The sequence below is a fragment of the Mixophyes fleayi genome, chromosome 1 (genome assembly GCF_038048845.1).
Source record: "Mixophyes fleayi isolate aMixFle1 chromosome 1, aMixFle1.hap1, whole genome shotgun sequence".
NCBI lineage: Eukaryota > Metazoa > Chordata > Amphibia > Anura > Limnodynastidae > Mixophyes > Mixophyes fleayi.
In genome coordinates this window covers 21,333,172-21,358,554 of record NC_134402.1, presented here as the reverse complement: position 1 = coordinate 21,358,554, position 25,383 = coordinate 21,333,172, and the positions used below count along the sequence as shown (strand labels likewise).

The 25,383-nt window shown below is 39.6% G+C and overlaps 1 protein-coding gene and 1 long non-coding RNA gene across 4 annotated transcripts in view; one reads left to right on the top strand and one right to left on the bottom strand.

The window, feature by feature from the left end:
* The window catches only part of CTNNA2 (catenin alpha 2), a 1,470,003-nt gene that overhangs the window by 720,154 nt on the left and 724,466 nt on the right, over positions 1-25,383 (bottom strand). The window lies entirely within an intron of this gene.
* On the top strand, positions 8,874-13,971 carry LOC142103890 (uncharacterized). The gene is made up of 3 exons (XR_012679458.1): positions 8,874-9,868; positions 11,225-11,288; positions 13,384-13,971. It is a non-coding gene; the product is annotated as an uncharacterized LOC142103890 (long non-coding RNA).

Genomic DNA, 25,383 nt, shown 5'->3' with positions numbered 1-25,383 from the left:
ATGTTCTCTTTTAAAAGTCCAAAACATTGAAACCAATCATGAGATCCTGTATTTGTGATACCATGAACACAAACATAAAGCCTTTACATTCACCCTAACAACCTGAGTTTTTTAACTTTTAAAAATCAGGGCTGTTTAACTCGATGTTGCCATGAGCTTTAGCAGGCACAAAACATATGTTGGCCCAGACCTCCCCTAAATACTCCAATACCCAGCTGAAGTCTGTGCCAACTGCAATGTCGCTATCTTTGACATCTTGGAAGCCATCTTGGAATGCAAAACTCCACATAGAATAATATAATAATTCAATGTTCTTGCACCCTCTATCATAAGCGTCGACCGGTGTATTTACGTGTATATCTATATATTTTTTCCATAAATCATGTCGCTGGGGAAATTAACGTATATATATACTATACGTTGGCTTCCCAGTGATGGGCCTCACCACTTGACAATTTGGACAGCGTTGGCCTACATCATAAATCATATTTTTTTCCTAGATAGGCGTTCTGTCTCCGGCTGTGTTTTAGCATGCAAAGAAAGTATTGTATTCGTCTCCCTAAAACAAATAAATATTAATAGTGTCTAGGAGAAACCGGAGAACTACATAAAATGTGTCCTGTTCTCTAACGGGGAAACATATTTTATCTGTATAGGGTGTCATTTATACGGCCGGTGTCTGAGAATAATGTAAACAAGTGTTTTAATAAAATATAATTCAATCGCCTGGAATAAAGTTTCATTGTGAGAGATTTACGCGTCTTTAAAACACAAGGAGCTGACGGAGAAAGCGGCTGTATTTTAATTTTCAGATATTGTCACTTTGTGAGGGAACGGGCTGCACGTCTTAATAAAATAACTTTCACTTGACTGAGAACAGACGGATGTGAGACACAGTGCTTTATATGACACGTTGGTGTTGATGTGAGTTTTAAGGAAATTCTGAAAGAGGTTTTGCACATCTGTTCCAGAAGAGGTAGGGATCCATCACACTTAGGGGTATATTTACTAAGCTGCGGCAAGGGGAGGGCTGGCAAAGTTTAGCCCGGGGGGACTCGGCTCAGCAGCCTATTTTAAAGAAAACAAAATGCAGATGCCCCCCAGCCCAGCCAGCCCCTAAACTGTGGGTTTGAAAAAGTGAGATATTGCCTATAGCAACCAATCAGATTCTAGCTGTCATTTTGTAGAATATACTAAATAAATTATAACTAGAATCTGATTGGTTGCTATAGGCAACATCTCCACTTTTTCAAATCCACAGTTTAGTAAATATACCCCTCAGACTCACTTACCACTAAAGATCTGCACTAAACATAGCAACCAATCAGATATTGTCTTTCATTGGGCAGCACGGTGACTCAGTGGTTAGCACTTCTGCCTTACAGAACTGGGGTCATGAGTTCAATTCCCGACCATGGCCTTATCTGTGCGGAGATTGTATGTTCTCCCTGTGTTTGCGTGGGTTTCCTCCGGGTGCTCCGGTTTCCTCCCACACTCCAAAAACATACTGGTAGGTTAATTGACTGCTATCAAAATTGACCCTAGTGTCTCTCTCTGTCTGTGTGTATGTTGGGGAATTTAGACTGTAAGCTCCAATGGGGCAGGGACTGATGTGAATGAGTTCTCTGTACAGCGCTGCGGTATTAGTGGCGCTATATAAATAAATGATGATGATGATTGTATAGCTTGCACCAGACAGATAAAAGCCCATTTCTGATTGGTTGCTGTAAATTAATTCAAATATGCACCTAAATCTAGTGTTAATAAATGACCCTTAATGTCTTGAAATGACAGCCATCTCCTGATTAGAGGTTATGCTCGTCCAATCAGGAAACACCTGTCATATCAAGACAAGTGTGCCAAATACCATCCTCTTCAACGTACAGACATATTCACAACAGATGACATAGGCAAACTGTGGTGGGGTGGGGGTTCTTAGTGCCTGGAAACCCCCCTCCAAGCCTGGCTCACAGTATAATTGAGGTAGCTAGACCCTTGAAAAAGGAGATCTGCGTGCACCTAACAGTAGTGCATGCAGCATTGCCCATGTATATTATGGGGATAGGAAGAGTTGGAGATTAGCCAAGCACTGTCTAAAATTATAGCTACGCCCCCATGCATGCTGGTCACGCCCACTGATGACGTGGTGTAGAAAATTCCCCTCTACAAATCCTGCGTTTGCCCCTGGATGCCCAGGAAGAGGTTCAGGCTGATTATAACAAGGCCCTTTTTTGCAAGAAGAAATATTGTGGGGGGGGGAGCCAGGTTTCTGTTGACAAATAATGACTTTTCAAGGTCTATTTATCAAGACCTGTCCATAATCATACCTCCCAAAATGCAAGTCCCTGTCGGCAGGTAAAGGGGGCGTGACCACATCTCGCTCATTAGCTCTCTACTAAATTGGGGACTATCCCGCTGATACTGGTGGGGAGTTATGCCATAATGAAGATTCTCTAATGCTACTTATCACAGCCTGATAAAAAACCTTCTCTCACCTAATTTATGTAGAATAGGTTGCGGGGAAGCTGAGCCATGCTTGGGCTCCCAGTTTCAGATTCATGAAAAAAAAAATAAAGTTTAAAAACAAAACAAAACCAGAAAACATGCTTTATTTTTTATTTTTAACACATAGGGGTCTATAAACAGACCCCTGTGCGTCTGTGAATGACCCACAGACACAGTGTAGCGAGATCCAGAGGCTTCACTGGATTCCTAATGAACGGATTTTCATGAATGTTGGTTCAACCATAACAAATCACTGCACTGTAATATCTTCTGATCCCAGTATCTGGATAAAGACAACCCTGGAGGTTGACTTAAAAGTAATTTGTAGCTTCAGCTCTGTCTTTGTTAAAACCAAAGCACTGGCACAAACATTTCTGCAAACCAGGATCATCACGTGAAGCAGGGGTACCCTGTCCTCCAAATAGATATAAATATTTTCTGTCATCCTTCCAGGTGCCTATAAGCTGAGCACATACATTTCTATCCTTTGTGTCTGAGCTTCTCGCTGATAAGACTCAAATTGTGGGAAAGTGTCCATCTCAGAGATGGTTTCTGAGTGCTGCCTTTAGACAGGGCACAAGATAAAATACAATATTAGTCCTGTCAGAGAGAAAGCAGGAGGACTAATTAGGGGCCGCGACCTTACACAGAAGAGCAATTTCTGCTCTCCTCAGCCAGTCTACCCGAGCTCGCTGCTAATTCTAAGGGAGCTGTATGTCTATGCAGCCTTATTACACTGCAGATACATATAGTAAAAACTGTCTCCGATATAATATAGAGGGTCATGACATACAGCTAAGTGTAATTCAATTGCATTATAACCGTGTGTGCATGTGCGTGTGTGTGTGTGTATAAATATATATATACATACATAAATAATTTCATTGCCCCTGGCACCCCCTTTTTCACTAAGTTGTCTAGCAGAGCTCCTCATAGTAAGAGTTAGTGATTATGTCTATGTGCAGGACAAAACCGCAGCAATGATTTTATTTTTGTTGTTTTTTTGGGTATTCTGCACTTTCCAGGATTCTCATGTAACAAGGAAGCAGTGTTTCCCATTCATTCCAATGTGTCACTGGTGGAGCACTTCAGCTCATGTGACAAGGAAGCAGAGTTTTCCATTCGCTTCCATGTGTCACTGGTCAAGCACTTCAGCTCATGTAACAAGGAAGCAGAATTTCCCATTCGTTACCACCAGTGACACATGGGAGCGAATGGGAAGCTGAGTTTCCCATTTGCTCCCATGTGTCACTGGTGATGCACTTCAGCTCATGTGAGAAGGAAGCAGACTGTCCCATTCACTCCCATGTGTCACTGGTGATGCACTTCAGTTCATTTGACAAGGAAGCAGAGTTTCCCATTCGCTCTCATGTGTCACTGGTGGAGCAGTTCAGCTCATGTGACAAGGAGTCAGAGTTTCCCATTCGCTCCCATGTGTCACTGCTGGAGCTCTTCAGCTTATGTGACAAGGAAGCAGGGTTTCCCATTCATTTCCATGTGTCACTACGTACCCAATGTGGAGCACTTCAGTACATGTAACAGGGAAGCAGAGTTTCCCATTCACTCTGTGTCACAAGTCTAGTAGTAATCCAACTTTATTGACATTGTGCTTTCTATAGATCCAGTATGACATCACTAGGGTAAAATGATTACATAAATACTCTTTTTAACATTCAGCCATATGTTGATGAAATCATCTGCTGAATAATAAACGTTGGTCACTAAATTTCTATTCGGGCATTATTTTGAATTATAGTAGAAAGAAACAATAAGTTCACAGAATCACGTGAAAATCTATAATTACTCAACATATGAATCAATTACTCAACATATGAAACATTTGAACCCATGACCCCAGCGCTGTGAGCACGGTGGTCAGTATGGCTATCTCACAGCGTTGGGGTCATGGGTTCGAGTCTGTATGGTCTCCCCGTGTTTGCGTGGGTTTCCTCCGGGTGCTCCAGTTTCCTCCTACACTCCAAAGACATACTGGTAGGTTAATAAATGAACCCTAGTATGCATCTAATCAATATAGAATGGAAGCTTATAAGCTTAATAATTATTCACTGATTTGAATAACTTCTTTCTGTAAAGCGCTGAGTTATGTGTAGGCGCTATATAAAAAAAAATGTTAATAAATATGTATAGTATATCAGCTTATATTCACATCTCATGGTCAAATTGTTACACATGAACCTTGATAGATCTGCACTTTTGTGCAAATAATCTGTTGGTAAACAAGACGGGGCATATCGTGCCCACACATTACTATCTCTTGCTTCTACGTGGCTCTCTTGTGGGACCAGTCTCTACCTAATTAAGTACTGAAAATTCCCATTACCTCATCCCCACCCCATCAAAAAAATGAAGATTTAAAACAAAGATACAAAGAAAAAAAATAAACAACAGAACAAAAAAATATAGTGATAGAAATAGGCAAATGTGATGGACTTATCAGTTATTTTATGCTGAAAATTATAATGTTTTTTTATATGTGTGGATTAAAGAAAGACGGATCTTTCTAACACGGTAATAAACCTCTACATTCTTGTAAGATGCTTGTACAGAAGTCTGACTGGCTACGATTCTTCTTTTTAAATCACAAGGATGAAAGCCGAAGCGTCAATGTGTTCAGCCGCATTCTTGTCTTACACAGTATATGCATCTCACTATTGTAAAATAATTTTTAAAATGACAGCTCCTGACAGCGCAAGTTCAGAACCTCAGACTTTGTGAAGATTCAATTATCTTCTACGTTCCATCCTCTATTGAATGCTATGACCATGGCAAACTAACCGGCATATCAAACGGGAATGTATCAGAGGAGATGTAGAAATGCTTTGTAGGATGTCATAGTTAGGTGATTCATGGCCAAAAGGTCGTAGACTCCTGTCATCTCTCCTCACTGGGTATTGTACCTAGTGACTATTGTCATTCAGTCAGTGCAGGTTCTTTTCCATCAAAAACACAATTGTAGGCTGTATCTAAAGGTATATCAAAATAAGTCTGCATTAAAAGCTGCATTACCACCTACATAAAACATATGACTAATGTGTGCCATCCCCTAAATCAAAGGAGGGGTGTGTAAGCAGGAGGATCAATTTTGGTCTAGATTGCAAGAGGATCCAAGGGGTACTAAGAAAAACCATTACAGAGAGCAGCCCCCAAGGGCATCGGCTGAGGGGAGGGGCATCGGCTAAGAGGAGGGGCATTGGCTAGGGGAGGGGCATCGGCTGAGAGGAGGGGCATTGGCTGAGGGGGGGGCATCCGCTGAGAGGAGGGGCATCGGCTGAGGGGGGGCATCGGCTGAGTGGAGGGGCATTGGCTAGGGGATGGGCATCTTAGTAAAATCTTTGACGAGGTAGCAGCTTGAAGAATAGCTACTATCAAATAATACATGCTATGGTTCATTGGAGAGTGAAATGACTGAAGTATATTTATAATAGTATTTAAAGGACAATTTACCATCATCACCATTTATTTATATAGCACCACTAATTCCGCTGTACAGAGAACTCATTCACATTAGTCCCTGCTCCTTTGGAGCTCACAATCTAAATCCTCTAACTTACACACACATAGACCGAGAGAGACTAAGAGCAATTTAATAGCAGCCAATTAACCTACCAGTATGTTTTTGACGTGTGGGAGGAAACCGGAGCACCCGAAGGAAACCCACGCAAACACAGGGAGAACATACAAACTCCACACAGATAAGGCCATGGTCAGGAATTGAACTCATGACCCCAGTGCTGTAAGGCAGAAGTGCTAACCACTGAGCCTCATTTAAGGTCTTTCTTAGTTCAGATATATTATGTTTAGAACTTTCTGCTTAATTTACACAACTCCTTCTCTTTCCTTGGTGCCCCTGGCCCAGTCAGTGCTATGGTGGAACCCTGCCATTTCCAGGGAGAAGAGCGCACAGCAAGAAGAGCATAGCACGCTCATCACGCATTTTGTAACTCTACCCTCTGGAAGATACCGGGCAGAGGTCAAGTGGCCAAGTTCAGGGTGAGCATGGTGCCCTAATCATTTTGGCCCACTCTACTGTGGCGCAATGATGTGGCCAAATGACACGAGTTGCGACGAATCGCGTCATTGAATACACCGCTCTGGGAGAAAGGCCTGCTCTCCCCCAGGAGACCTACCCGAAATTTGAGAGCCTCCAGTACATTCTGGGGGAATATCTCTCTCTGCTTTCAAATCTGTATGAGTAAGCCACATCTGTGTAGGTTACACGTGTGTATTTAATGTGGCCAGGACACACGTCACAGATCCCGTGATCCTGCGAGGGAGCCAAACCTCGGTACTAATTGGAAAGGGCACTTTGATACAGAAGCGACTGTCGGGAAAGTGTCACATAGAAGGTGGAATTTCCATTTCATTAAATAAGCTTATCTCAAAATTCCATCTACTAAAAATTCCGTTGCTGTCAACTGGAATTACTGAAGATAAAACATTATCCTGTATATCAGATGTAAAACAAAAAAAACGTACAGTTTTTTGCTATTTGCTAACATATTTTTTTTTATGTTTTAGGTACAATAATTAGTATCTACAATCTGTTCATTGTTTACATTAAACTACTGCAAAATGGATAGATAATAAAAAAAAAACCCTTCAAGCTAGTTTTTATGTATTAATATGCTTCAATGCTAATAGTAATACCCAAACATTAACATATGCAATATACTCCATTTTAATCATTGTATCTATTCTTAGAGATGGAGGCTATATCTGTCATTTTCTTAGGGAATAGTAGAAGCAGTTCATCGAATAATATAGGCAAAGAATATAAACTCGCGGCATAGTTCTGTAATATTATACCTAGCAAAATTATTGCAAATACTAAGGTCATTATACTTGGTATAGCAATTATAGAATGACTTTACATTTGTAAGAAGAAGAGAAAAAATATTTAAAAATAATGTATACAGGGATTGAAAAATGATATTAAATTTACATTTTTCTTCATAAATAAGCAATGGATCTACCTATAACTAATTGGGAGACTTTACATTGTGGCTACAAAGTTGAACTCCTGGCTGCAATTTGTGCAATCTGTGATTTTCAGTGTGATTTGAGGACTGAGTAACCATTAGGTAGCATCAACCATTTCCCCCAGAACGTCTCTTTAGAAACCGCTTCAGCCTTTCCAAACGCTGAGGCTTTAAATATTGATCTTGTTCCCTGTGAAATCTTGGCCTTGTTATAATTCTGCCCCGAGGCAGCCTGCAATTCAAAACACATCTGATGGTCTTGGTAGAATTTAATAGTGAAGCATCAACCATTAAATAATATTAAAAAAGAAAGTTAACTAGACGTGTGAAAAAGGAGAATTGGAATTCGCCCAATGCGTTACATTTATTTTTCCACAGTGTCAACCTTTTTTGTTCTTTCACATAAATGTACTTTTTGAGTTTTATTGAATTTGCCATTGTACTAATAGTGCCATGAAAACCGTTTATAAACTAGCAACCAAGGGCGGAACAGTGCGCATCCAAGGTAGTGGTGAATGGGTGGACATGCCAATGGTGGATGCGGCAATGACCAAGTATGTTGAGAGCATATATGTAAGTGGTGGTATGGGATGCAGCACGGTGGTTAGCACTTCTGCCTCACAGCCCTGGGGTCATGAGTTAAATTCCCGACCATGGCCTTATCTGTGTGGAGTTTATATATTCTCCCTGTGTTTGTGTGGATTTCCTCCGGGTGCTCCGGTTTCCTCCCACACTCCAAAAAGATACTGGTAGGTTAATTGGCTGCTATCAAAATTGACACTAGTCTATCTCTCTCTGTGTGTATGTTAGGGAAATTAGACTGTAAGCTCCAATGGGGCAGGGACTGATGTGAATGAGTTCTCTGTACAGCGCTGTGTAATCAGTGGCGCTATATAAATAAATGATGATGATGATATACATACACACTATCCATCCACGCCAAGATGTGCCCATCTAAGCACACATTAGCATGAAGCCATGCCTCCTTCCTGTTAGTTTCTTTAGGACAATCCATCATCGGGATCTGAAAATCTGCCCTCACTACATGATTGCCTGAAGCCATAATTGAGGCTAAAATAAGCTGTACTTCTGGGTACAAAGGAAAAAAAGTTTCATTGTTTGTTTTTTTTTAATTGACAGGGGCAGTACTAAATTAGGAGATATGGACATTAATAAAGAAAGGATAAAGAAGGAATATGGACATTAATGTGACCATTACTCGATAGGTCAAAGTGTATGAACACTCTAATTGCACCATCATGCCCCTTGCCCCCCCCCCTTGTTCACTGAGCTGGGTTGGGGCTTCATGATGAGGTTCCTGCCCCCTTGATGACAGGTGGGCACACTGGCAGGAGAACTGTTTGCTGTCTCAGCGGTCTGGAAGGTCTCGCTCAGACTTGGGAGCTCCGGGACATTCCGGGGTGGGATTTGGCAACGGAGGGGTCTATTTAACAACATCAGGTCACATGAAACATTGGGGGCTCTCGTTATGAGGGCTGAACCATACTATCAATTCACTAGGAAAAGTTAATATCACAGAGGCGTGAGACATCTGTAGTTCATGTCTCCGTGACATCACTTGTTCCTAGCTAGTTTTGTAGAAGCTCACAAAATGGCTGCCTCCGCGTAGTGTAGGTCCCAGAAAGACAACAAACTAACCTCCCTCCCCCCACCAAAACAATTCTTTTTATTGTAGACTAATCCTTTAAACCATATATATAATTAACTTTACCAGCGATACTTCTGTATGAACAGACAGGGATCAGGGGTTCCACATAATTCCATGCACTCAGTCAATTAACCAGGGAGGTCTTGGAACTAAAAATTGATTTTCTTAAACGTTCTTAAAAAAAAAAACGACAACAATTTTGGGTCAATAGCAGCTGGTCTTATTATTAAGTTACTTATCAAAATGTGATTAGTTTGGTGGCTTTTAAGAAAGAAGAGCTCTTGCTCGCGGCAAGCAACTAAAACTGTAATACACTTCTACATACCATCTGTAATGTTATTATTAAATAGTGCCCATTTTTTTTCCATTTTTGGAGAAGATTGTTAAGACTTTGCTTCTCTGAGAACGATTAATTTTTTTATTTTTTTTCTCTTAAGCAGCCGGCATGATAAAAAAAAATGACTAGAGTCATAAAAATGAAATATATTGGCTGAGACAAAGGATTACTTTGTGTCTACAGGACTGAGGTATAATTATGGAAATAGGATTAGAGATATGCGACTTTCAGTCAACACCGAGCAATAAAAACTCTGCTTTTTAAGCTGCAATTCAGCCTGGGGGATAGAAACAACTGGCTGTATGACATAGTGGTACAAAGCACTGGTTTCTTCATTGAGAACTGCATCGATGTCAGGTGTATTATTATTATTATTATTATTATTATTATTATTATTATATTATTTTTATCATCCTTTATCTATAAAGCATCAAAATATTCCACAAAACTACAAGAATTATATTATGCGGTTAATTGAGTTAAATATACAGGTATATGGAATATATTATGTAAAATAAAGGACAATGTTAACATTATCCAGGTAAAGTTAACTATTTTCATTTCACTGCTGTATAGTGCATAGTTCACTGACATTAATATGGCGTTACGTCATACCAAAGCATTACTAACCGACATCCACAGTAAGGGAACGTCTCACAAGCTTTAGTTATTAGGGTAGATTTATCAATCCTGCTAAGATGGAAAAGTGGAGGTGTAGCCTGTAGCAACCAATCAGATTCTAGCTATAATGTTCTAGAATGTACTGGATGAAAGATAGCTAGATTCTGAATTGTTGCTATGGGCAACACATCCATGTTTCCTTTTTTAGAAGGCTTAAGGTTGTAATTGTCAGGGTAGATAATTACCCATATACTGCATACTTTGTGCCATTCAGACTCAGACTAAGACTAAGGGTCACACTATTGATTATATATATATATATATATATATATATATATATATATATATATATATATTTGTATAAAATGATACCTGTCCTATTATCGTCTCCTCACCATTATTTATTAAAACTGTTCATTTAATTTTTAAAAGAAATAAAATCTATTTTTCTCACAATTTCTTTTTCCGCCTTAGTAGATAGGAAAGTCCAAAGCTGGCTCACGCATGTGCACTACTGGAGAGACTTGCTCGGTGAAGTGTAAATTACATCTAGCTCCATGAACTTTTTGCTCTTTAGCAGAAATCTAGGTTCACCTGCGTAAATCGAGACGCATGGCAGCTCAGAAGCGGGTTTCGTGCTGAGCCTCGGCCATTTTATGTGTCATTGGGGAAGTCTTGTGTGTCCATGTGTAACCAAAGTTAAAGGAGATGAGGATAAGCCAACATTTAGACAATCTAAGTGTCTAAACAGATGCAGGATTCAAAAGAATAAAAAAATCCTAGCTCCAACTTGTTACACAAATAAAGCCGCAGTCCCATTAACAAATTGTGTGCTTTTAACATAAATTATTGTGGCAGACTTTAAGAAGAATATTGGTAAGATTTGTTTGTTTCAGACTGCAATAAAGTATTTATAATTCTACAGGGTTTGACAGTGTCATGTGAGTACCATGGCAACCACAGTCACATAGCACATGATGTAGTGAGCAGAGAGGTTTTGGAATGTCTCTCTGAAATCTGTCTGCATTGTGCATTTTAAAATGCCCCCTTCTACTCCCCCCTCTAAGTGTGTGACTTGTCTTACCCCCCTAGAGAGATTTTGAAAAGGAGATTATTATTTCAAGGAGGACAGCTAAGAAAAATGCATGCCTAAAAGGTACTGAACTTGCTATTATAAAAAGGCTGTGTGATATTGTAGCTTTAAAAACAACATTAGGAGAAAATAAGTCACCAGCAACAATCCGTACTGCTGAAGCTTGGGGAGTGAATCTTTCTGGAATTGCACTGAAAAATTTGCTGGATTTGATACTATCTAAAAATTTCCAAAAAAAACCATGACCCCATCTATTTTCATGTCCATGATATTACCAATCCCTAATGGACAGGCCTGTCCTTACTCTTATCGTCAATGGGAAATGTCATTCATTCATGACATGAGAGACAGACTTGATTCCATTATTTCTTTCTGTTAATCATAGGGCACAAGAAGACCCTCATTTTCCACACGACTGCACCCAACAACATCCATCAATAGACAACCCATTCCCTTGTTAGGATTTGTGATTGTCCTTTTCAATAAATGTACAGAAAAAAAAATAAGCGGCTCCTAAATTATCAGTACCCACAGATAAAACCTTGAATGCTAACATTGTGACTCATATATGGATTATTTCCTCAATGCTATCTCGCTTTCCATTGATTAAAGTCTGCTGGTATTAAATCTGACATTCGTCTGAACAGTTGTCACATGATTTAGCAGGCAGCCATTTTGTCACGAAAGTCCAACAGTGCATGACCTGCCAATAACAGCTCCGATACGTCACCAAAGAATTAGAAGAATAGAAGCAATTAAGTAAATAAAAATGAATTTTTCTCTAAAGCACAGATGTAATTATCTTGTACAGTCTGGTTGCTGTTTCAGTCATTTAGCCCAGGTGCCTGGACACTGTGTTTTGCAAGCTTGAAAAAGGTATTAAAATAGATTTCATGTTGAAACACCATGAATCCAACTGGCCAAGATAGCTTATTATCATTAACAATCATTTCTGTTTTATATATGTAATACCAAGGGCCAGCAAAGGGCTGGCCTATTCTAAAGGGAAAAAAATGCAGGTGGCCCAGTGACCCAGCCCAAGGTAGCCCAGTCTGGGACCGGCCCATAGTGGGCCTCCTGCCCCCCAACCCAGCTAGCCCCTGGCAAGAGTTGTGACCATGGTAGCCCATGTGGATACAGTCCTGAAGGACCTTGTGATAAATGCATACCTGCCAACTCTCCCTGAATGTCAGGGAGACTCCCTGAAATAGGGGTGATCTCCCTCACTCCCTGAAGAGTCTGGCATTCTCCCTGATGCTGAGCCAGTACAAGACGTGGTTGGTGACACAGTTCAGATATTGTTTCCTATGTCCATGTATTGATGCCTATGGAGGTGGCCATTTTCATGGAGACCAAGATTTAATCAAAGACTGACAGGAAAGACAACATGACTTCAGTAATGGAGACAGAAATGTAAAAGACACTTCAGTCTCTAGAGATTCATTAGCTGCTTTTCTTTAACGCATAGGTGACCTCCCAGGCTCCAAGGAGGGCAGAGCAACCTTCCAATTCTCGCCCCCGTAATAGATAATATTTGCCCTGCTGTAATTGGCCAAATTGTGACAATCGTTTAGGGGGCAGGGCCAAAAAGATGTGATTCATCAAGCCCCGCCCCCGCACACCCACCTCCCACGGGATCTCCCTGAAGCCAATGAGGAAAAGTTGGCAAATATGGATAAATATTCCTCCCCTTTGGGTGGAGTGGCCCGCGCAAATTTTAGCGGGGGGAAAGACTCGACTCAGCAGCCTATTAGGAAACAACGTGCAGGTGGTTCAGTGACCCAGGCCAAGCTAGTCCACTGTGGAACTGGCCTGGGGGACAGATGCCCCCTGCCCCCCAGCCTAGTCTCCCCCTGCCCAACAGGTAAAGTTATTGTTCTTGATGTGAGAAAATGCAAGGTAACCTCCCGGTTTATTCACTCTATGGTGCATTAACGTACACCTAATCACAGCTGTCATTTCATCGCCCACTCTGTTGTGGATCCAAGTGATTAAAATCACATTAAGAGACCTTGGTGGCTTGTGGCGACATTTGACAGATCGACGAGTAAACAACAACATGTAACTTGCAACTTTGGTGCTTATTTTGTTTTGTATTTATAGAGGATTATTTAAGATTAGTGTCACGGTACGAGAGTTACAGAACATTGTATTTCAGGACGGTTCGGAGCAAGGAAATCTTTTTTTGGCAGACGACGCTTCTTGGCGAGAAGACACCTGGATATCATTAAAGGAAGCTATTTTAATGCTCTTGTTTGACGACGTACCTGCTCTGCTTTATTTATTACAATGCTGATATCAGACTCGTCTATTTATCAGAAAACATTGTGAGTTGTGTATACCCGTTGGTAGAGGAATAACGCACTCAGCTGTCCATTCGTTTCTTAAAGACCAAGTAAACCCACTTTTCTGGTTATTAATATACATCAAAGCTTGTAGTAAATATACCTGAAATAACTGAACTGTTTATATGTAACTAAATTATCCCCCATGATATCTACACCATCCCCCAATACATATTTAATGACTACAAGGGGTGCAGCTTCCATGTCATACATCACTCCAGCACAAGATGGTAAAGTGCAGTCCTCGGAACACTAAACATAATAAATCTAATTTAATGTCTACTGGGTAACAGAAAAACTCTTTACAGAATGTTGGAATTATATACAGAAGCAATGTAAATAATGTCACAGCAAGTTTGAAGCAGAATAACTGCCATGCTCTACTTTGCTATTTAATCTTTTTGTCCTTATATCGGCAGCCTTTTAGGCGCTGCTTGTGGCGTGCATTTGTTGCTGATTGTAATGAAGAGAGGAGAAAGTGCTCCATTAAGTTTACTTTTTAAAGGAAAACTAAATTATACGTCTTAATGTGTCCCACCTTATTCAACGGTCCTCGTGTTTATTTATTTTCTAACTTTTGCTGCAATTATTCATTGATGGTAATATGTATTTAAACAAGTGTCAGCGTTGAGCAAAGTTGCAGTGAGATTGCAGACTAATTGAACTGCACAGGGTTTCACAGTGGTGCAAATTATTACGACGCCATTCCGCATTATATTTGATTGGTCTACACACAGAGCTGGGAAAATGATGGTCAATTCCTCATGCTGTGTCGTGCGGTCGAGGTAGAACCGGTAACATTTATGGCCAAATTCCGCCTACACAAGATAAATTTAGCAGCCAAATGTTGAACGAGGCGACTATTTCGGAGAACAGTTTGGAGAATTACGCTGGTCTCTTACAGGCGTGTACAATGCAGCCTCAGGAAAGTTTTGTGTCTAGAAAGTTAAATCCGTATACTTGCAATTTCCAGTCAGTTCTGGAAATGGAAAACATATAATTCTCATCTACAGAGAAAGATGCAGTTTTGAAGCATCTACAATAGACTAAACATAAGACATAACAGTAGACAAAAGTGCTTTCATCCCGGTATCTACAGTGCGAAGTGATACAAATGCCAAATCAAAGGAACTTAATAAAAGGGCCCTAGTGACAGTCCTCATGCCATCAATAAGCATCTCATGCCATCCACATGGGTGGTGATAAGAGGGTACTGTTGTGAAGATTGATTTTGGCATTCACTGTGACATAATGTAGGATGACTGCCAGTCACAGAGAACAAAAAATAAATAAAACTCGCAAAGTAGATCCAATTTAAACACTGTGAGGTCTCATATATGTTTATTAATCCTAATGATAGAGAACCAAATAGCGCATTGCCTCGATGTGTATTACCACAGGGGTGAAACCCTTCCAGCCTGATTATCCAGATACTGATACTGGTTATGAACATGGAACTTCACAATTTAAAGGGGAAATCCAACTAAATAAAAAAATATCTAACTTAAGTAATCTGGATCCCACGCATGCATGCACGCACGATCCCCCACCCCCCGCCAGGTGCCTACACTTACATTCCTACTATTTAGACACCTGTTCTCAGCACTCCTTACCTAAGCCAGGTATTAGTTCTGACAAGTAACTGGGAGGACTCCTTGACACACTCTGTTTTCTCTATCTCTTGTCACCATCCCCAGATCGGGACGCCTGCCATTCATCTATTTCCAATCACAAACTTGGCTGGTGACCTTGATTATCCTACCTTCAGACCTCAGCTATTCTGTTCAGCTATTCTTCTATCTCGATCTAGATCACGGATCATTAGCAGAGGGTCTCCAGTTATTTCAGTCCCTACATATGCCTGGCCTGTCCTTCGCCTCTCTGCAGTGAGCTGCGTTATACCTGCCTGTCCTTTTCCTCTCTGCAGTGAGCTGCATTTTACTAAACATAAACACTAAGTACTAATAAGTACTTTCCTCATTATCTCTTCAAAAGGGGCATTATCTAGAGATATAGTGGTGGTGCTTAGTAATTTAAAGTTTAGTATAATGAGATGAGCATGACTTGGTATTACAGAATGTGGCCTTTGTGGCTTGTGGCTTAAACTGTCTCAGTATCTAAATCTGGAACACTATGAAGTCTTATCTACCACATGTATTGGGTTTATTATTATAAGATAATCTTTTCACAGTTATTTCTGTCAATATGTTTTTCATTAAAAAAGTAAAAATCAAAGAAGATGTCTAAGAATTAGAGGAGGAGGTGTGTAATGAAGACATCATTTGATTGGGCAAGTGCTCTGTCCAATCATGTGCCCTCTTCACTACACACCTCCCTTATATAGCAGCATAAGTTTTCGCTGTAGCTCTGGTCCTCCAGAACAGTTCAGATGGTAAAGGAAAGTACTGGGGTAACCTGGGGAGGAACACGTACCAGAGTAACAAATCCTACATGAAACAGTAGATACTCTCCTTTAACAGATAATATGCCCATTTCATAACCTTTTTACTGTTTAGTATGCCCTGCGTAGAGAACACTTCAGCTCCCAGAAAACTACTCAGTAATTAACTGTGGGCTGCATTTTCTTTTGTTTTTAATGTTTGATTAAAGCTTGAAAATTTCAATTCAGCTGAGAATATATTAGAGCACAAAAATCCCAATGACAAATGTGACGCATAAGACATATAATTGTTAGGGGTCATTACATGTCAGTAATAACTGTACCGACACAAAGCCATCGGCTTTATACAGGAAAGAAGAAAACAAAACTATAGTACTGCTGAAAATAAATACGTCCTACAAGTGGATATCAGAGGCGGAAAGTGACAAAAGGACAGTTACAAAAGGTGTCTCGTATAAAAACAGTCTTTTATTCCATCATTGTCCATCTCATCTGAATGTAGTAGGTGAAAATAATAGATAACAGTAACATGAATGGTTATTGGACAGAGCTTCTATCTATCTCCTATCTATCTATCTATCTATCTATCTATCTATCTCATATCTATCTCATATCTATATATCTATCTATCTACCTCAAATCTATCTATCTATATACCTCAAATCTATCTATCTATCTATCTATCTATCTATCTATCTACCTCAAATCTATCTATCTATATACCTCAAATCTATCTATCTATCTATCTCATATCTATCTATCTATCTATCTCATATCTATCTATCTATATACCTCAAATCTATCTATCTAACTATCTATCTATCTATCTATCTATCTATCTACCTACCTCAAATCTATCTATCTATATACCTCAAATCTATCTATCTATATACCTCAAATCTATCTATCTATCTATCTATCTATCTATCTATCTATCTATCTACCTCAAATCTATCTATCTATATACCTCAAATCTATCTATCTATATACCTCAAATCTATCTATCTATCTATCTCATATCTATCTATCTATCTATCTATCTATCTATCTATCTATCTATCTATCTATCCATATATCTATCTCATATCTATCTATCTATCCATCTCATATCTATCTATCTATCTATCTATCTATCTATCTATCTATCTATCTATATCATATCTATCTATCTATCTATCTATCTATCTATCTATCTATCTATCTATCTCATATCTATCTATCTATCTATCTCATATCTATCTATCTATCTATCTATCTATCTATCTATCTATCTATCTATCTATCTATCTCATATCTATCTATCTATCTATCTATCTTAGAATGTTGATCAAATTGATGCCTACTAGATAGATATTATATGAATGCTTATATATAAATGCTGCAATACACACATTTTGCCGATTTATTATTATTCTGCTTTATTAGGATGAAAGTCTGCTTCCTCTATACGTTCAAAGAACTGTAACGTATGGTCAGTTGTCTGTCAGATAACTACGAGGGCAATGAGCTGCCAGCAGACACCTACATGACAACAAAAGAGTTATTATATAAAAGTAGTATTTCGTAAAGCTATAATAGACTGCAGCCTGCAATTCACGTTTCCCCGGTCACGGTGTCTGCAGCTTGGATACACCCCTTCCGTAGCACGCCATCGCTCCTCGCTATTCCATCAGCCATTGTCATATGTTTCCCTATATATTAGTTACAATACATAAGAAAATTCAGATACTCAAGTCCTGAAAATATGTATTGTTGCAAATTTGTACAAACAGAAGCAATAAAAACACTGCACCCGTTGAAAAATAAAGCACAGAACAATAAATGTTTTTTAGAGTAAATTAATAAAATGCATTTTATACAATGTTCTCTTAATGTACTTTATGTTAAACTTTAAATTTAAGTACAAAAATCCATAAATTAAGACATTTCATGTAAACGATATTGTCAGGGTTTTCTTTTCATTGACATTTTAATTGTTCCAGAATATTATGTTCAATACCCAGTGCATTGTGTTAGATCACTAACGGATAATTAATACAATTATTAAAGTATAAAACCTATGTAGAAGGATGGTCGTTCCCCATGGCCTGCGCCGCGTGTGTCACTGGTTAACTTCATCTTGCCTTTATTTCCGGAAAAGTTAATAAGTAAAAGAGAAATTTGCATTAAAATGTCTAAAAATGAACCCCTGGCCTTTCGTTTTCCCATTTCCCAGCAACAGACTCCTTCTTTTTACTAGAAGTCATATCTTTCACATTGCAGCATTAGTGATACATTGTGGTATATACAGACGCTGCACTATCCTGATTCAGTGCGTTTACTGTACAGATGGCACCCATTGCTGTGAGGATAATGGCACGGCCCATCACCTGTCAATCACACACGTATCTGACACTTCTCCTCTAACTCTGTGGCCAGGGGTAATGTGGTGCCATTCTTCTGCCCCTCCGCAGTTCATGGGGCAACAGACTGAGCAACAGGCTCCCCAAATAAATCATATATAGATGAATGATACCTGAACTGAAGAGCTTACGATCGGCGATGGAGAGAAGACGACATACAGGAGTAAGAGTATTTGGGCCTAGGGTAAGTGCAGGATGATTGTGCATTTCACATGTTAAAAAGACATTTGCTACAGACAGTTTTACTTTAGTTATTCACCAATGCAGTGGCCACTGACCTTCCATACAAACGAGATGATACAGACAGATTCAACAGGCATTCTAATAGTTTATATAAGACCCTGTCACAATAAAGTAATGGCGATGTCATTGGAAAAGTCAATTCCTCTTTTTAATACACCCTAAACTCAGTAAACCGTTACTTCCTGTTCTACAGGGGTTAATATGATTTTTTTTATGGGTGGGGGTTAAAAGAGGAGGTGGGGCGGTGGGCACCAGTAATAAGGTAATAAGGTATAAGGTAACCATTCACACTACACAAGAATGCATAGATCTTATACAAAATAATAAATAATGTGCAGTGCCAACATCACAAACATACTGCTGCAGATGTGTTGGGTAAGACTAGGCGGTATATTTACTAAACTACGGGTTTGAAAAAGTGGAGATGTTGCCTATAGCAACCAATCAGATTCTAGGTATCATTTATTTAGTACATTCTACAGAATCTGATTGGTTGCTATAGGCAACATCTCCACTTTTTCAAACCCGCAGTTTAGTAAATATACCCCCTAGGCCCCGATTCATCTACCTCACTATAAACTAGACATAACTTAATATACATTTACCATGCTGCCATCTAATAAATTAGTGATATCAAGTACTATTCAGCTGGCTGAAGAGAATTGAAAGCACAGAATTGTATTTCGGCTCCCTTAAAACACATTGGGAGATATTTAAATGATATTATACATAATATTTCAGCAATTATCTGGACATTTGCAATCATCTTATTTATACTTTAATAAAACCTCAGCATTGTACTTTAGGAAACACACACGTAGCCAGCAGCTGTATTTTTAAATCCCGCTATACAACGTATTTAGGGGCTGATTGGCAGTGGTCGTGCCACAGTAGCATCACATGGTATAATGGGAACGAGCCATGTATGAGGCGCAAGCAATAAAACTTTGTATTACTGTAACAGCTATTAATATGCACATAAACACAGCACACAAGGATACTATGGACCATTAATGCAAATTCGACCCCTTAAAAGGGAAACAGCACTTGTTACATGTTGCTGTGAGAGTCAAACACAAATAGGAAGTGACTATAGTAATTGAATGACGTTCAAGTGTACACTACATTCCTATACTGCATACAGTGCAGGCAGCCATGATGTGGACTGAATTAATATTCCACAAGGAACCAGTGACATCACTAAGAATTCAGCCTATCCATTCACTAGGACCCAGTGACATCACTGAGAATGCAGCCTATCCATTCACTAGGACCCAGTGACATCACTGAGAATGCAGCCTATCCATTCACTAGGAACCACTGACATCACTGAGAGTGCAGCCTATCCAGTCACTAGGAACCAGTGACATCACTGAGAATGCAGCCTATCCATTTACTAGGAACCACTGACATCACTGAGAACGCAGCCTATCCAGTCACTAGGAACCAGTGACATCACTGAGAATGCAGCCTATCCATTCACTAGGAACCACTGACATCATTGAGAGTGCAGCCTATCCAGTCACTAGGAACCAGTGACATCACTGAGAATGCAGCCTATCCATTCACTAGGACCCAGTGACATCACTGAGAATGCAGCCTATCCATTCACTAGGAACCACTGACATCACTGAGAGTGCAGCCTATCCAGTCACTAGGAACCAGTGACATCACTGAGAATGCAGCCTATCCATTTACTAGGAACCACTGACATCACTGAGAACGCAGCCTATCCAGTCACTAGGAGCCAGTGAAATCACTAAGAATGCAGCCTATCCATTCACTAGGAACCACTGACATCATTGAGAGTGCAGCCTATCCAGTCACTAGGAACCAGTGACATCACTGAGAATGCAGCCTATCCATTTACTAGGAACCACTGACATCACTGAGAACGCAGCCTATCCAGTCACTAGGAACCAGTGACATCACTGAGAATGCAGCCTATCCATTCACTAGGAACCACTGACATCACTGAGTAGGCAGCCTATCCAGTCACTAGGAACCAGTGACATCACTGAGAATGCAGCCTATCCATTCACTAGGAATCAGTGACATCACTGAGAATGCAGCCTATCCAGTCATTAGGAGCCAGTGACATCACTGAGAATGCAGCCTCTCCATTCACTAGGAACCAATGACATCACTGAGAATGCAGCCTATCCATTCACTAGGAACCACTGACATCACTGAGAGGCAGCCTATCCAGTCACTAGGAACCAGTGACATCACTGAGAATGCAGCCTATCCATTCACTCGGAATCAGTGACATCACTGAGAATGCAGCCTATCCAGTCATTAGTAGCCAGTGACATCACTGAGAATGCAGCCTCTCCATTCACTAGGAACCAGTGACATCACTGAGAATGCAGCCTATCCAGTCACTAGGAACTTGTGACATCACTGAGAATGCAGCCTATCCATTCACTAGAAACCACTGACATCATTGAGAAGGCAGCCTATCCAGTCACTAGGAACCAGTGACATCACTGAGAATGCAGCCTATCCATTCACTAGGAACCACTGACATCACTGAGAAGGCAGCCTATCCAGTCACTAGGAACCAGTGACATCACTGAGAATGCAGCCAATCCATTCACTAGGAACCAGTGACATCACTGAGAATGCAGCCTATCCAGTCAGTAGGAATCAGTGACATCACTAAGAATGCAGCCTATCCAGTCACTAGGAACCAGTGACATCACTAAGAATGCAGCCTATCAATTCAGTAGGAACCAGTGACATCACTGAGGCATGAAAGCTACTTATCAATTCAGTGACATAACGGAGGAAGCAATCACTAGTCTCTACTGAATTGACTGGCTGAATGTCAAACCCACAAAATGGCTGCTTCCACTCTATGCAGGCAACAGGTACAGTTTGACAGAAAAGCAGAAAGTTCCAAAAATAAAAATAAAAATTCTGACTTACCTTTAGTAGGTTGGCAGGTGTCCGGTAAATGTGTAAAAGAAGGGAAAAGAAAATATATTAGTACATTAGTGTTGACGAAGGATTTTCAGTGTTACTATAACCAGTATCACTTTAATCAATATTTTAATTTTCTGCATTTTGGCAAAGATCCTAAACACACAATTGCAACTAAAGTACTACATATATAAATGCCCCAATCTGTCTATTATCCAGAGCAAGCTTTTCTCCTTGTGATACAATCTTACCATGGAAGTCCTTGTGCAATGATGTAAAACTCAGCACAAAAGAGCAAAAAGACTTCCAATTATGTCGCAAAAAAAGAAGTCAGCGGCTTTTGTGTCTTTGCACCATACAGTTCCGTTGTAAATACACTTTAATACACAATTGTTACTTATAAAATTGTAAGGTAATTTTATCTCAACTTTTGTTAGGAAACAGTATGCAAATTACAATTATGTAAAGACGTATTATCCATTAAAGGTTCTTGAAAACATTTGAGAGATAATAATATAGGGCCTGATTCATTAAGGATCTTAACTTGAGAAACTTCTTATTTCAGTCTCCTGGACAAAGCCATGTTACAATGCAAGGGGTGCAAATTAGTATTTTGTTTTGCACATAAGTTAAATACTGACTGTTTTTTCATGTAGCACACAAATACTTGATAGCTTATTTGTACACTGAAATTTAAAGTTGATATTTGTGGGCTACATGAAAAAACAGTCAGTATATAACTTATGTGCAAAACAGAATACTAATTTGCACCCCTTGCATTGTAACATGGTTTTGTCCAGGAGACTGAAATAAGAAGTTTCACAAGTTAAGATCTTTAATGAATCAGACCCATAGACATGAAGATAATATAATTGAATTTTGAATTTGAAGTTATGTAAAGGAGCATCAAAAAGACAGTGTACAATTTCCATCAACAATACCGATTAGTTTGAAGTTGTTGGTCGAAATAATTCTTAGCCGCCATTAATTGAGGACATTATCAAGACGTGTCGACGTTAAAGTAGGCGCTTTTATTCTAGCGCAAATGTAACAAGCTGCTTCGTACGCTGCGGCAATACACATCTCGCCGAGCGTCAGCGTCCGGCTTCCTGTCTCTTATGTCTGTTTCAAAAACTTTATTAACATCAGAAGCCAGATCGCAGTGAAACAGCAAATATGAGCGAGCTTTAAACTTAATTTGCTGCCTCCTATCATTTACCTTGGAAGATGCAGCTATAGTCGAGAAAACATTCAATTCTATCTGTGCAATTGTAACAGCGATGTTATGTCATTGTTTAACTGGCAGACAATCCATATGCTACAAACTGTTAATTAATACGGCTCGAGGGCAGGGGTATAAGTGGGGTGGCCTGGCCACGGTCACAGAACATTATCTCTTCGCAAAGTCAGAGAATAGAGAAATAAAATAATAATAAGTTGTATTTATTAACTCCTAGACCGGATTGTATTATTAGAACACGATGTGCAACGTGTTTATAACTGTATATCCCCCAGAGTTTGAAACAAGCAAATTAAATTTTAACAAACTTCATCACTTGTTGTGCTTAAATAATGCATCTTTTTCTGTTCAACATGAAAGAAAATGACAAAGTGGTTTCCCAGAATTCAAATCCTTGCAGGCACCGAAAATTAAACGTCAGCATTGGCGGAACTACTATTGGTGCAGCAAGTGGGGTGCATCGGGGGCCCAATGAGATAGTGGGGTCTGCTGCACAGAGAACTATTACAGTTATTTTATCGTTTACCAATAATCATTGTCTGCTGCGATTTCTGTGGTTCCACCTCACATAGCGATTTATTAGCAAAAGCAAAAGAATAACAATTAAATAAATAAGTACAGCCGATACATATGCTGTGCCCTGCTGGATCCAGCTTACAGTCATTCAATCTTGGAGTATATGGTCAAAGAGACTGTAAGCTGGTTCCAAAGAGCAATATATATATACATTTGGTGTTACAGTAAATACAATACAGATGACTTGGCATGTTTCCATAGGTTCAGGCTGCAGGACAGTCCAGTATAATGTAGTTCATAGGTCAGTTCAAACGATGCCCTCCAAGGGTGGGGGTCAGTTCTCCAATCAGATGCATACTAATCTTCCCGCCAAAAGCTAGTTCAAACTGGTCTATTTACATTACACACACAATACCATTCTGATCACTAATTCTCTATATTCCATAACTAGCATACATGAGGTGCGATCTCATAGCCGATGGAAGCGGATCACTAAGGATAAATAGGGGATTAGAATGACACCAAACATGATATGTTTCCAGTAAGCTGAACCTTAGATCTCTATAAAGTGCTTCCAAGATTATCATATTTAACTATAAATTCAATAACATTTGTTCAAAAACAACAGTGGGTTGAAACTATTATAAAAGTGAACTATGTACAAGTGAATGTGTAAGTGTACGTGTTCGTTGTGTATCGTGTGATTGCATCATAACACGTGGCTTACTGATCGCAATTGCACAGTAAAACAATATTAATATTAATCAATATAGTTTCTTTCATCCAATTATTTGTCTTTGGCAGAACTAACGAGCTGTGGACCCCAGTTCCCTCCTCCCCACCATCCTGCTAGCTCCACCTCTGGGTGTCAGTGTGTACTTACACAGGGTTTAACGCTGGATAGATCAATAATATCAACAGTTAGATCCAAAGGGACATGAACCCAGTGGCGGATCCAGGTGGGGGGGGGGGGGGGCGATCGCCCCCCCTAGCAGGGGCTAGCTGCCGACAGCTGCACACTGTGCAGGTCCGTTCGGTAGTGACAGTGTTTTAAACACAATCAGAGCAGCGGCGCAGCATACTGCCACTGCCGAGCGGACCTGCACATACTGTGCAGCCGCCGGCAGCTGTAGAAATCATAAAGGGGGCGGGGCCTAAATCCCCCCCCCCCCCCTAAAATCGCCCGGGTATATCAATAGTCTAGATCCGCCCCTGCATGAACCAAACACAACAGTGTGTACATACAATTTTGGGCTCTCTTTATTGGAACCTTATACTGGACTGAATTTCACACTGCAAAATTGTTCTGCTAGGTGAACCAGGAATATTCCTCTTAAAGTTTTAACCGTTAAACAAATGGTCACTCACTTTAGTTGTTATAGGTTATAGTATATTTGTGTGTCTTGTGCTATGTTATTAATTAAGTTTTATAGTGCAGAACAGAATTCTTCATAAAATCTGTAGCTCCTAATTGCTGCAATAACATGGACGGCAGAATCTTTCGATTTAGAAGCTGGGTTATTCTAATGAAATACGCTACATTTGCTCGCAGGTACAAATTGCATTAGCGCTCCGTTCTCTTCTCCAATCTGTATAACATGTCAGCTACATTCCATGCAGGCAAATTAGGGAGGTCGGAACACCTAATTAAATAAAAATAAACTTCCTCTTTAGAATATTAGTACAATATAATATCTAACAAAAACTGAGGGCTGTTTTATTTGAATTAAAAGTCGAAAAACAAAATGAATTTCATAAAAAATAAAATAAGATTGACATAAGACTTTCAAAACCACTCTGTTATATCTCCTTACCAATTATGACCACTTGCCAACTGTAACATTATCACAGCTATATCCTATGCAGTTGAATTAGGCAGACCAGAGCACCTAATTGAATAAAATACTTGTTCCCCTTTAGAATAATGGCACAATATGATACTTTCCGAAAACTGAGGGGCTGACATCTATTTCATCTGAATTAAAAACTGAAAACTCAAAAAAAAAAAGTATCATAAGATATGAAACTGACATTACACTTTTAAAACCACTTAAAGAAAAGTCCAGTGTCACCAATTATGACCACT